At 46.1% G+C, this 13,778-nt stretch overlaps 1 protein-coding gene across 3 annotated transcripts in view; it reads right to left on the bottom strand.

Annotated features, from left to right (window-relative positions):
• The window catches only part of zfhx3 (zinc finger homeobox 3), a 231,430-nt gene that overhangs the window by 178,226 nt on the left and 39,426 nt on the right, over positions 1 to 13,778 (bottom strand). For 2 of the 3 annotated variants that reach the window (XM_035396651.1, XM_035396656.1), the window contains exon 4: positions 13,289 to 13,353. The exons of the other annotated variant lie outside the window; for it this stretch is intronic. The gene's annotated coding sequence lies outside the window, so the exon portion shown is untranslated. The remainder of the gene's footprint in view (positions 1 to 13,288; positions 13,354 to 13,778) is intronic. 3 annotated transcript variants of the gene reach the window in all.

Below are 13,778 nucleotides of genomic sequence, written 5' to 3'. Positions count from 1 at the left end.
ACTATGAAGATCTGAACTTCTGGAAATATCCAGCGGCAACTAGACAGGGAGTCTTTCCAGACAGACAGAACAAAGAGCAATTAGGAAGAGAAGGCCCTCCACCTTGCCCCCCACCCTCGCCCCGCTCCACCCCCTCCGGCTGGGATCTTCCCAGACTGGGCCGGCGGTGGTGGCCCTCCGGTCAGCCGGAGAGTGGTTCCCATGCCACGGGCGGTGGGACCGGCTCACCACGCGGAGGTATTTATAGCGTCCCATCTCCAAAGGGCTCGGAGAGAGAGCGCGCTTGTTTTCCTTTCCATCTCCCCAGCGCTCCCATCAGCCCTCACACGGGGGTGTTAAATATATACCCAAACACTGAGAGTGGCACTGCGAGGGGAGGGGAGTAATCCAAGCGTTCAACATATTACAAATTAAAAAATAGTGACAGAGAATAAACCTGAGAGAAGTAGGAGATATTCAACTAAGATGTTCATAACACCATGTCCCATAACTTTGTTATTTTACCTTGAAGTTAAAGCAAAGACTTCCAGCACAAAGACTTCCACAATTGGTTGCAAAATGGTACTGTACCACATGTGGCTTGATTTCAGATATGTGCTCACCACTCTGTAGGCAAAAGCATTAAAAACTTAAAGTATTATCTGAGAAGATCATTAGCTTATTACGATCAGCATTATCACACACATACACACACACACACACACACACAAAAACACACACACAAACTGTATATATGTACATAAATAGCTCTTATTAAAGCTACAGCATACAATCACATTTTAAAAGATTATGTGCTTCCCCAACAGTTTGGGGAAGGTCCTTTCCTGTTTCAGCTTGACAATGCCCATGGGCACACAGAGAGGTCTATATAGAAATGTTTTTTTCTTTTTTTTAGAATGGTGTGGAAGAACTTGACTGGCCTGCACAGAGCACTGACCTCAACCCCACCCAGCATTTTTGGGATCAATTGGAAAGCCAACTGCAAGCCAGGCCTAATTGCCCAATCAGTGCCTGACCTCACTAATGCTCTTTTGGCTGAATGGAAGCAAATCCCTGCAGTAATGCTATAACTTCTAGTATAAAGCCTTCCCAGAAGAGTGGAGGTTGTTTTAGCAGCAAAGGGTGTACCAAATCCATATTAATGCCCATAATTTTGTATGAGATTTTGGATGTCAGGTGTTCACATACTTTTGGTCATGTAGGATATGCTTAAGATATAAGCCCTAATAATATTGTTGCACTCTCACAAACATACAGGTAGTGAACAAAAAATGGACCCACCAATGTAAATTCACTTACCAGAGTATAAGGCAACCAGGCATGACCAAGGATTTAGGGATAAGGTAGTTATTTTACATTCATATTTTTAGCATGTGGCTGATCTTACAGCTGTCTTACAGAGACAGCTTACAATCTTCATGTACAAACCTTTCATACAGCTCATATTTACTGAAGCAGTTTGGGTTATGTACCTCGATGAAGGATACAACGGTAGTGCCTCAGATGCGAATCAAACCTGCAACCTCAGAGTTACAAGCCCGCTTCTCTAACTGCTACACTGCTGCACCAGCAATCAGTCAAGGGCAGCACCCAGAGTTCAGCACAACAGAGAGTGTGGGAGGACTCTCTTTCTTTCCTAGTTTCTCTCCATCTTTCTTACATGTTTATGCTCCCCTTCTCACTGCATGGGATTTATGAAATTACCATGACAAAGAACATGAGCTATAAATACTGGAAGCTGTGATGAATATAACAACAATTACACAGGCTGAGAGAATCACATTTGAAAATTACACATAGGAGATATTTTCCTCTTTGGGAGCTTTCTTCAGGGCAGACATCATTTGAATTCCTATAGAAACTCTGGGGGTTCCAACAGTGCGGCCATGTGTGCACATTTCTTAAAAAAAGGTTGCATCTCATGATATGCTGTTGCATAGTGTTGGCAGACTTTTCCTTAAAAATATAAAATAAGCATGCATATCTATGATGCACTGGCATCTATGTCTTCACTTAGTTTCACCAAATTCCTGCACCTTTTACCTATATTTGTTGTTCTAAAACGTGTTCAAGACCAGTGTGGCACTCTTTCTGGGTGTGGAGGGGTGGGTGTGGCTACAGAGCTTGTGGTTTGGGATCAGATTCCAGAAGTGCTTGTTGCTAGTTAGCTGCTGCAATGACGGATGCTAAGAAGCCTAGATACAGCAAAGCAAAAAGACAAGGTGACAGGGCTCATTCAATAACTAATGTCATCCTTGAACTTGCTTTTCCTCTGTGGTGTCAGCTGAAGTTCACCAAGGGGATGAAAAGCGATGCAGAGTTGGCCTGTTTTCTGTGAGACCTATAAGTAACTTACTTTTAGCTGGCTAGTTATGTTAGGCAGCTAGATGCTCGAGGTTGGGGAGCTTTTGTATCAAATTGAAGGCTGTTCTCCAACCAAAATATCTTTCTCCCTATGGGAGCTGCAGTTACTGTTTATGGTTTCAAATTAGCTAGCTTGGTAATTCACCAGCATTTATTTCAATTGGGAACTGAATTGCATGCTACCTAGCTACGTGTAGTCAACTTCACTAACAAAGATAATAAAGTTGCAAACAAAGACACTTGTCCTCATTAGGGTACCAGTTATCCAAAGCCATCCATATTGTTGTATTTGAGAAATTAAAGAGGCTAATATTTTAATACAGATAACTTTGTGAAAAAGTCATTCACTTTACAAGTGTATTAGCAAGCAATAATGGACCTATGGCCTGCTAATATTACTTATTCCACAAACAATTCCGTGTTTACATCGCAGCTCTAACTATATGTTCAAAATAGCTAAATATCGAATGAGGAAACACACAAAATAGCTGCACTACTGAGTACCGTACATGTTCTCACATGTTAAGGGGTGCACTCAGTGTAAAAGAAGATTGTTATAACATGGCCAAATTACTGTTACCATATATGTGGAATAATTCATGTTGCTAAAAATGCAATTCTCAATACCACCTCACCTCTTCACATTCTGCTGGTAACTCTTGAGGATGCGTCCTCAATGGAGGTGTGAGTGGGGTGAACGACGGAGGAGGAGACAAACACAGAGTCTAGAAGGGCCTCACAAAACCTGCATAGAACTTCAATGATTACGCAACCAAAAAACAAAAGAAGTTTGTACCAATGAAAGCTTGTTGGGGGGGGGGGGGGGGCACACAAATGAACTGTGGATAGGCCAGATGCAGGCCTGTTGAACACAGAGCACCTCCACCTTGGCCCCTCCCAGCTACATACTTTCAGTCAGTGTTCTCGGAACCAAGAATGTTTAACTCTGACACTCTAACAAAAGCTTTAACACTTATAGACACCCTTATCCTACACAAGCGCAACTGCAGGAAAACTGCCTCCTCCCCTTCAGTGAGCTCACGCACTAAGGATCCCACAAGCAAGGTTTCTATTTTTTTCATGCCTGTGGGAAAACAGAAGCTCATGTTTACAAGATGCTTCACACATTCCTCATCCTGTCTGTAGAATACACTGCTGGCCCACAGGCCAGGCAGAGTCAGGACATGTGGCATGGAAGAGCCAATTATAAAGTGACACGATCATAGTAAAAGTGTGCGGTCAACAGCCAAAGTGTTCGCATTACGTGTTTTTTAATGACCAGGCAATAAAAAGCACCGTGGCTTTCCAATGCCTTAAAAGGAAAAGCATTTCCTTGCTTACTAATCTGATTAGTAAAACAGAACTTTCACAGATGCTTCAACTTTCCACCCTGTTTCACTGGGAAGTTCGGCAAAAAAAAAAAAAAAACTTAATTTGTGCTTCCGGAAGAGGGATGCATATGCCCCTGAGATCTGGAATTCATTTCATTTGCAAAATAAGTTCAGTAATGGCTTGATGTTGTTTCGCAAAAGGTTTATTTGTCTGAGGATCTCTAAATACACATTTGCTTTCTAGATAATGCTTCTTCTTTTTTTTTTTTTTGAAAGGGCTTACTGCACTTTACAACACACTTCTGATGTACTGATTCTTTACAGCCATAATCAAGGTCTATGTGCACAGCCATTAGGCTTCAACACATGATTTTACATCCACTGCACTGGACTTGCTCTGGAGGGTTTACCATTCAAGTTTAATGAAAGGGATGAAACTCAGTTGTAACTGATAATTTATTATGAGCAGAAAGAGCAGGAGCAGTGCTGCATTTTACAGTGGGGGTTAAAAACAGGCAGGGAAATGAAGATATTATCCTCTGTCTTCCATTCCATAAAAATTAATCAAAGATGAAAATTATGTTCCAGTCATTGTTCATTGCGAACATTATATGAACAGAATGGTAGTCAGTTTTAGCCATGTCATGCAGCCTTCTTACCTTCCATTTTCAAATATTAAATTTGACATAAATACAAATGTTGCATGTTATCAACTGTTTTCATTCATTCATGAAGCAAGAAAAAAGAAGACAACAACATCTGTTTGTGTAGCCTCATTGTCCCACCCCTGACACACACACACACACACACACACACACACAGAGTGAGTGAGAGAGAGAGAGAGAGAGAGAGAGAGAGAGAACATGACCATAACGAAAAGATGTTCAGTGTGTTACAGTGAGAGGATAATTATGACTTTGCTGGTGAAACTCCAGGATGCAGCCAAGCATAAGGGTGTCGGATGGTGAGAAAACCAACAACATATAACCAGCTTCCAAGCAGAGGCTCAAAATTTGGCATCAGTACCCTGGGACACTAAATCACACTTCCCATAAAACCTCAGACACTCTGTGTGCAGTCTGAGCAGACAGCAGTAAGCTGCTGGCCAACTTTTCCACAGAACAACACTTACACAAATGCTGCAAAAAGTTAAATCTGTGTGTTATGTTTGTGTGGCTAGAATCATGAATGAACATGAAGTGCATATTGATGACACAAGTTGAATGATTCTCAAACTGTACACGAGCACAGCAGAGTGGAGCTCCTTCTTGAAATCAGACAGGGTAAGACAGGTTTGTTCACACCCCTACGGTAACAAAACAGGGAGGTTTTGATTGCAATGACGTAAACTGCACAAATGTTGAAGGACACCGATTGGTCGGCGGACGAGAGAACCAAAAGTTTGCTCAGAGGCAACCCAACCGGGTGCACGGTCATTTCGGCCTTCAGAAGCTGCGTCCATCTTGTGAGACGGCATTTTTTCACCCAATCACAACGCTGAGAGCATCAGACCATCCATTGTACGACCCCCGACTAAATCCCACCGACACACCCAGGAGGAGGAGGAGGAGGAGGAGGGAGGGAGTGCGGCTGGAGCTCGCAGATCCCACATTATTACGGCAGGTTAAGAAGCATATCCTCCCAAACCACCGTAATTCCACATTCGCGAGAGCTGCTGATTTTTAATGACAGCAGGTCAGCGCGGGCCAATTATGACCAACTGCCTGCCGACCGCAGACCAGAGGCCTATATCCCTAAATCCTGCCGCCGCGTTTCTACATCAAAACAGAAAGTGTGAAACGGGAGAGTCATCAAATTAGCACGTATAAATCTGGGACGTCATGACTGGGGGGGGGGCCTGGAGGGCAGGGGGGCTCCGTGGCGGTGTCCAGACTGTGGAGGAGGGTAGCCACGGGCGATGTGATAAGCTTCCCCCTCCCTCATATTAATTTACCCCCTGCCACTGCCGCAATAGAAACAGGAGGCCCTGAGGGACCAACATTGAGATTCACTGCACACCCTCGTCCCCCTGCCGCCCTCCACCCCCCACCTAGAAATATTGTTTCATTACATACATTATGCATTCAAAATGAAAACGTGAGCGAATTTCTGGTGAATGCATGCATGGGAGTGGTCCAAAAAAAAAATTCTAGACGTACCAAAAGAAAATGTTTTTTAAACAAATGTGTTTAAAGGATGCATAAAATAAAGTGCTTAGAGGAAAGCATCTTATTTTAATGCATACACTTTTTGTCTGTTTTCCCCTTGCTATAATGTAAGTGAATTGTTGTAGGGTTATTATATCTGAGGAAGTGTAAACTTGCATTCTACTAACCTTTATGAATATGTTGGTGCAAATTTGAATGAATCTTAATTGCACCATCCATGTTTGAGAGCGTGAATAGATTTCCTGTGTGGGGGGAGAGCTGAGGTGCTTTGATAAGCATGTGCAAGTCTGTGTTCATTGTGCTCTACACTGAAAATGCTGGGGCAGATGACAGGCCAAATCATTTTTTTTTTGTTTAGTTTGTTCATGCGTCATATTTTATGTACCCATCTCAAAGAATCCCACTCTTATGAGTCGCTAACCGGATCAATTATAACACAAGTGAGCCATTGTTGTAGTTAAACCGAAATCACTTTGGAAAGGAAACAATTCCACCTCGTATTAAGCAGTCCTCTGTCTGCTCTGTGGTATGCTGACCTTTATCAGAGGTCTGCCATGTACGTGGGTGGAGCCAGCCGATGTTGCGCTGGGCTAATTAACGGCTTTGACATCAGACTTCCCAATGGCTGTGTGACTTGTGTTTGAACCTCGGCCATTAGTCGGGGCATACAGTTCTCTCTCTGCCAAAGGGACAGAATCTGGCCCTCCCTTCCCTAAATAAAGCACAAATATGCGAGCGCTGCCCAGCGTGGGATCAGCGGACCTGGCTGGCCCGAGCCACAGCATACACTCTCTTCAGCCACCAGCAAGGGGCCTCAGTGGGAGAAACCTCCCTAAAAATCTCAACATTACTGAACTCCTCAGAGGAAGTGTCTCCCTCTCTGTCTCTTTGTGTGTGTGTCTGTGTGTGTGTATTTGTTAATAGAATTAATAGTGCTAAGAATTAAGAGGTAACATCATAGAACATCAATTCATATTCAGTTCACTGAATATCCAACATGTAAACATCTAAACCATATGAACCCTGTAATCGTTCATTTCCAAAGTGTATGTTCAAACTGTATGTTATTATTATTATTATTATTATTATTATTATTATTATTATTATTATTATTATTATTATTATCATCTTGTTTATTGCTTATACAGCTGTTTAACTTTGGCTTTTTGTGTAGTAAACTGCTGAGGGGTCAGAACTGTCCGTGTAGCTGAAGGGCATGGGGCTGGCGTGGGCTGGGCTGGGCTGGGGTGGGGCGGGGGTGTGGCTGTGGGCTGGGAGTGACACTGTGCATCCACGTCCGTCAGCAAGTGACCAATCTTTCACCTCAGGCTTGAATGGGCAGGACACCAATAGAGCAGCACCTTTGCCTGTTCAGCTGATTCCTTTGGCCTTTTATATTGGCTTGTTTGGCTGGAGTAGGAATGCGTTCTGCCCTGACCTGAGGGCACACATCCAATCAGCTCACTATCTCCTGAAAAGGGCTCCATAATAGTGACATTTTTCCACCTCGTCAATAAGTGGTGAAAGCCACTCTCTCTCCGCTACTTGACCGTTTAACTTCTTCCTGAAAAGGCCCTTTCTTTCTTCCTGCTTCTATTTCTTGCTGAAATCAATAAAAGCAGAAAAAGGAATGAGGCTGATCCAGGAGATGCATTAACTTGTGTTCTCGTCCGCGGCGCAAAGAGACAGAGAGAGCGGGAAAAGGCAGCTGTGAGGCCCCCTGGCCTCCCCTCCCAGTGCTGCTCGGAGCTCGAAACCCCAGGCTGCCTCAGTGCATTGCTCCATACGCACCAACATGCCAATGCAGCCGGCGCGCACGCACTGCCACAGCACACACATGTAGAGTGAAAACCTCATCACAACACTGACACGGTGGTTAAAAGCAACACACATAGTAATACGTTTATAATTTACATTTTACCGTACGACCAAAATGCTAATTTGCCGTAACATCTGTGTCACAACGGCACTTTTTTTTTTTTTTTTTAAAGCTGCTGGGCTCTATTTAAACTTCACACGCGTTGAATCGTTGGCTCTACGCGGCCTGCATTCAAAATGCGGGCTACCGCAAGTAACGTGTCGCCCAAAGAAGAGAGGGAAAAGGGAGAAGGGGAAATTCCCCATCAGAGACGAGGAAAAAGGTTGCTCCTGTGAAAGGGGCGCGGGGTCTTTGTTTGGTTCCGCTGCCTGAGCCGAAATTGATTTCCATGTGAAGCGTTCGCCCTGAGCCGCGGCCTCTTGTGGAATAATGCGCCCTCTTACGCGGCTCGTCCGCCGAGAGAGAGAGGGGGGGAGCGGGATCCTCTCAGTCACAGCACTCCGCCAAAAAGCCGCGCGCGCACTCACTCCACACGAGAGCGGGGAGCTAATGGGCCGGGGTCAGACGCACGCCCCTCTTCTCCCCATTCACCGCCATGTTCCCCCAGCGCTGGAGTGGAGGGCCGCGTCCTCGTGGAGGCCAAGGGGCCGCGGCACCGGGAGACACCCGCAAAATGAGCCGCGCGCGGGGATCAAACGTCACCGGATTCGGAAGAACGCTGGGACAATAAACGGAACTTGTGTCAGGCGAGTCAAGAGACTCACAAATGGAGAAACAATCGGTTAAACGCTCTGTGAGCACTTTCTGAAATACAAGCCCATTCCTCCTGTATAATGCATCATGGCTTTCTAAAAAAATTTTTTTTTACTTTTACTGCTTGGTTGGAGGAACACCATTCCTCAGGACCAAAAATCTAGGGCTTCAGGGTAAAGCCTGCTGAGGACGAAAAAAAAAAAAAAGAAGTAACGAGCTCTGTGTTCCTCCAGCAATCAGCGAGGGGACAAGTAGCTTCCGCGGTTAATTAAAAACACAACGTTAATTAGAGAACCTCTCGCTTGATGACACGCCGCCGCGGTGCTGCCGCAGACCGTGCGGTTTTGGGCCTGCGTCAAGAGCTGGGGACCATGAGCCAAGAGGAGGCGGGGCCAGGGTCGAGCCACAAGTTCCAGTGGGAGGGGCCTTGGGTGGATCGCCCAGGACGGACCCGCCCTTCCTGCCGCTCCCAGCTGGGGCCCAGCTGGGCTCCAGCTGGAAAAGTCCTGCACTGTTACTGCAAAGCAGAAACCGAACGCACTTCAAGCACATTTTACACGTGTCTGCCCCGCCACCCAACCGGTTTAGCGTGACTCAGCTTGTGAGAGCTCAATGTTTAGGTTAAGTCTGCCTTCTAGTTAAAGTCCTAGTAAAATAGCTGCTTGTTTGTGCTGCTAAAAGCTCAATCTCTCATGCCACATCACAGAATCAAGTTCAAGAGCGCTGTTGGTCTTCACACTCTACAGCCACTACATGCCCATTCACACCCTACCAGTGTCAATGGCCATTTATACTACGCAGTGATGTTAACACATGTTATACAGGAAAGCGCTGCTTCACAGAGTGAATGTAGACCACAATATGCATCTCTTGATGAGCGCTGAGTGTGTCTGGCAAGGTCACCGCATCGAGTCATCAGATCCGAAAGAACTCCTACACAGGGCAACGAGACCAACGGCACAATGGTTATCTCCTGGCTCCTCCTTCACGGAAGTCCTCACGCACAGGAGAGCCCTTGTCACCGGGTGAAGGTGGGTTCCAGAGGAACCCCGGTGGGCGGGGCCAGCGGCCGGCACGCCGAGGCCAGGCGGCCAGGCGTAGCGGGCGCAGCCAGCCGCGCGTGCGTACGGAGGTGGAGGAGAGCAGACCGAGTGACAGGCACTCGTTAAGAGACTGGCACTGCCTGCGTCTCGCTAATTTATGCAAATTGAGCTTTCGCTCTGGGACGCGGGGCGGGGGCGGGGGCGGGAGGGGGTGGTGTTGCCGTTTGGCTGGCAGCCAGCGTCTGGCAGCGAAAAGGTTAAACGGCGAGGCTTGCCGCGCGGAAAGTTTCGCCGAGAGAGCCGGGAAGCGCAGGGAACAATGACGAAGGCAGACGGAGCCTCTCCGTGCCACGCTTCCCTCTGCCAAGGCGGGCAGACGGGGGAACCAATCAGGGGCCACCCTGCCTCCTTCGCCGTGCCCGAATGGCACTGGTCCCCGACTCCGCCAGCCTCTCCCCGTCTCCCCAGCGCTACGGAGAGAGCTGCCCGGGATGAATTTATAAACATTTTGCCAGCGGATCAATACCGGTATTGATCAACCATTGTGTGAGCGATCCGTCTAAAACCCAGAACAGCCTGCAGCTCAGAGATGGGAGGAGCAAAAGAAAAGAGGCTGCAGAGAGGAGGAAGAAAGGGAGAAAGAGAGAGAGAGAAGAGAGAGAAGAGAGAGGCTGCAACCACGGAGAGAGGGAGAAGAGGTGGAAGGGAAAAGAAGGGGATCTCAGAGATACAGACGGAGAGAAGGAGGTGGAGATGCGGAGGGAAGAAGCGAGGCCACTGGGAACGTGGGGGAACAGCAATGCAATCGGTTTCTCGTTAGGAGGCGGGGAGGGGGGGGCGACTAACGAGAGGAATTCTGCAGCTATTAGCGCATGTGTGTTTGTGTGTGCGTGTGTGTGCGCGCACGTGTGTGTGTGTGTGTGTGTGTGCGATTCCCAGAGAAGTGACAGATGGAGGAAGAACCAGACACTAGGAGTGAGAGTTGCAAGGATTCCAACACAAATCTCCACAATAGAAAGGGGAGCGCACTGTGCCTAAGGTAGGTTGCACTGGGTCAGGTCAGGTGCATGTGTTTGCGTTTTACAGAAGGAGGAGGTGGGGGGGGGGGGGGGGGTCAGGTAGCAGGTGACTGCCGTTTGCTTGTCAGTGGTAAAACTGTTTTGTATCTACCTGTGCTGGCCTGTTACTTTGTATGCACAGTATGTTTACATATTGCATGTACTACACTGTTTGTACACTGGGCACAGTAAGAATATGTGTGCTATGGATTAAAGCTTGTGACAGCTAGAGAACAGTAGGTAGTGCTCATATCTCCGGAATCTTCTCCTCGGCTGTGAGGCAGGTCAGGGGCCCAGGAACTCAGGGTAGCCAAAGATAACGGGATGCTGAATATTAGACCCTGAAAATGGTGACTACTACAGACAACAGGGTTCCTGGTGACAAGACAACATTTCTGAGATTCTGAGATCAGCAGAATCAGCATGGGATAGCATGTCTGAAAGGGAATACAGAAAAACAGAAGGAAAAACTCTGTTGGATGTTCTGTTGGCAACAGTGGGAACAAGGACGGTCCGAGACATGTTTAAATCTGGGACTACACTTTTTTTTCTTGACGCTTTCTTGTCCTTAAAAGTGGAGTTTGCTGGACACAGATACTGGAGGAATTAATTCCCATTTCTCATTGTGGAATGAATTCACCTTTGTCACAAAGGTACTTCTGAATGGGTTCAGAGGGTGCTGGGTCACGCCAGTGGAGTGGATACGAGAACAGGAGGGAGGACCACGGCAAGAGGCTTTGTTTCTATGCTGTCTGGTGACAATGACAAATCCCACAATGCATCACACAGGATTTACAGCCGTAACGAACACCACAGCACCACCCTGGATGAGGGGACTAGCAGCCTTGCACAAATCACATGACCCAGAGGGATCAACATGGAGACTTCAAGGGAAAAAAAATAACAAATGCGCCCCTGTTGCTGTGCTGAAGACAATTTCAAAAAACGGGGTGTAAGAATAAAGGTGTTGTGACAGAAGGAGAACTGAACAGGCTGCTTTTTAGTGATTCTTTTTTTAAGGTGAAACCAAGCGCTGGACCATGGGTCACTCGAAATACAGCCGGTCAAATACATTCTTTGTGTGGTCACTGCTTAAACCACGTTGAGCTTCTGCAGAGCTGATGGGTAGCCTCCAATAACGCAGAATATACATACAAACGGACAGACAGACAAAAGCACACACACATGCGAATATACACACACAATGAGTCTGTGCAAACCTTGCAATTTGACCTTTTCACAATATTACAGACCAAAGCAACTCAACTAGTTCATTAAATAAAAAACCTGAAACAGACATACAACAGGATAAGAGTAGAGGGGAATGCACTCTTTTCTATCATTGTGCAGTGGTCCTAAAAAAAGTTACAGTTAAGGTTGTATGGGCATTTACAAACTGCATTTCTACTGCAGGATGAATGTCTGTAAATACAAGGCACTCAGTGTAGACCTTGCACCTAACTGAAAAGCAATGCCAGCATTACTGAGAAGCTGGGTGAACTTCAGTAATTATGTGCTGTAAAGAATGAAACAATAAATTAATGTTTCATACTTAATGCAATCAGCAGCGTTTTGATATTCCAATATTTTCATTCTGCTTCACTTTTTACTGATATTTATGAAGGGCGGAGAGGCGAGTACCAGCAAATCTCTACAATAAAAGCGGCTTTAATAACGTCAGCACCAATGGACTGCTTTCTTTGTCAAACAAGCTTATTTTGAGGGCGGACAATAGCAGGGAATGTTAAAAGCCATTGTGTTGCACTCCACTTATACCCTGAATAATAAAACAGAGGCCAACTGTGCAGAAGTCACTTCGGGCTGGATTGTTTAGGCTCAGAAAGCTGTTAAAATTATTTGGATGTCAGCAGCTGGGAATCATATCCATTGTTTATATCGGAAGTTTACATCAGAATAACTGGTGGTAATGATACTGTTGTAGAGAGAGAGAGAGAGAGAGAAAGAAACTGGCAAACAGAGGGAGAGAGAGAGAGAGAGACTGACAAACAGAAGGAGAGAGAGAGAGAGAGAGACTGATAAGGAGAAGGAGAGAGAAAGAAAGGGGATATGGAGAAGGGGGGGAGGAGTGGGCTAGGAGAACAAGGCCGGCGCATGTGTCAGTGTGTGCTGTTTGTGTAAATGCATGCATGAAATCAGTGATTATGCTGAACATGGAGCAATGGAGGGGGAGGGGGCTGATCACTGGGCCTCTGAGATCTAATTCGATTGCGGCAGCAATATCCTGGTGCGCTAAGACTCCTCATCACTTCACACACTCTTTGTTTAACCTTCCTGCACAGAAGCACTCACGTGTCTGCATGCCGCTGCACAAACAGTTAAAGAAACAACAATAATAATAATAATACTAATAATAATAATCCTAATAATACTACTACTACTACTACTACTACTACTAATAATAATAATAATAATAATAATTCATCATCCCTCAGTTGATATGTTTTTGTGAATGACAGAATTGGGGTTTAGGAGGTGAGTTTGCAGTATTTGTGTTAAAGGCTGATGTTCCTTAGACTATATATCCTCCTGTCGAACTGGAACATTTCAATTTAAAAAAACAGATAATCAAATATAAACCATGGATGAAAATAAAGTGACAAAAAATGGTTTGCAAACCCAAAAAAATCAGTGTTAGGGTTCCTTCGCTGTATAAAAAAAAAATAAATAAATAAACAATCCAGCAGCCAGAATCTACAGGAGTTTTGTCCAGGAGCGAAGCAGTCTAACGTACCGGTGGAGCCGGGGGAGAGCCTTCCGTCAGCGTTCAAACGTCCTCCTGGCGCAGCGGAACTGACCCTGTGAGGAGGCGTGACACAGACAGCGGCGTCAGTTTCTCTGCCTCTGGAAACAAACAGAATCAGAGCGCTCTAACAGTGGGGGTACAGGAAGTGGGCCGAGGCGGGAGCGCCGCGCGCCCCGGGGTGCAGCCAACGAGGGCCTACAAAGAGATATTGCTCTTTTTATAGCGGATTTCACAGCCCTTGCTCTCGTCAGACAGGGCAGAGAATCTGATTAGGTATGGCCCTTTTCAAACCATGCAGTCCGCAGCAGGTCAGGGCAAAATGAAAAGCACACCAGCTCGGGACACTTCACTTGCTTTACTTCCAAAAGGCAGAGCAAGCCTATCCAAATTGTGTAATTATTTATTAATGTACATTAATGCAGCGATGTATTCTTCGGGGGGCGGGGGGGGGGGGGGGGGGGGAGTGTCCCGGGCCATT

Source organism: Anguilla anguilla, chromosome 16 (genome assembly GCF_013347855.1).
Source record: "Anguilla anguilla isolate fAngAng1 chromosome 16, fAngAng1.pri, whole genome shotgun sequence".
Classification (NCBI taxonomy): Eukaryota; Metazoa; Chordata; class Actinopteri; order Anguilliformes; family Anguillidae; genus Anguilla; species Anguilla anguilla.
Note: the sequence above shows the minus strand (reverse complement) of the source record. Positions and strands in the feature narration are given on the sequence as shown.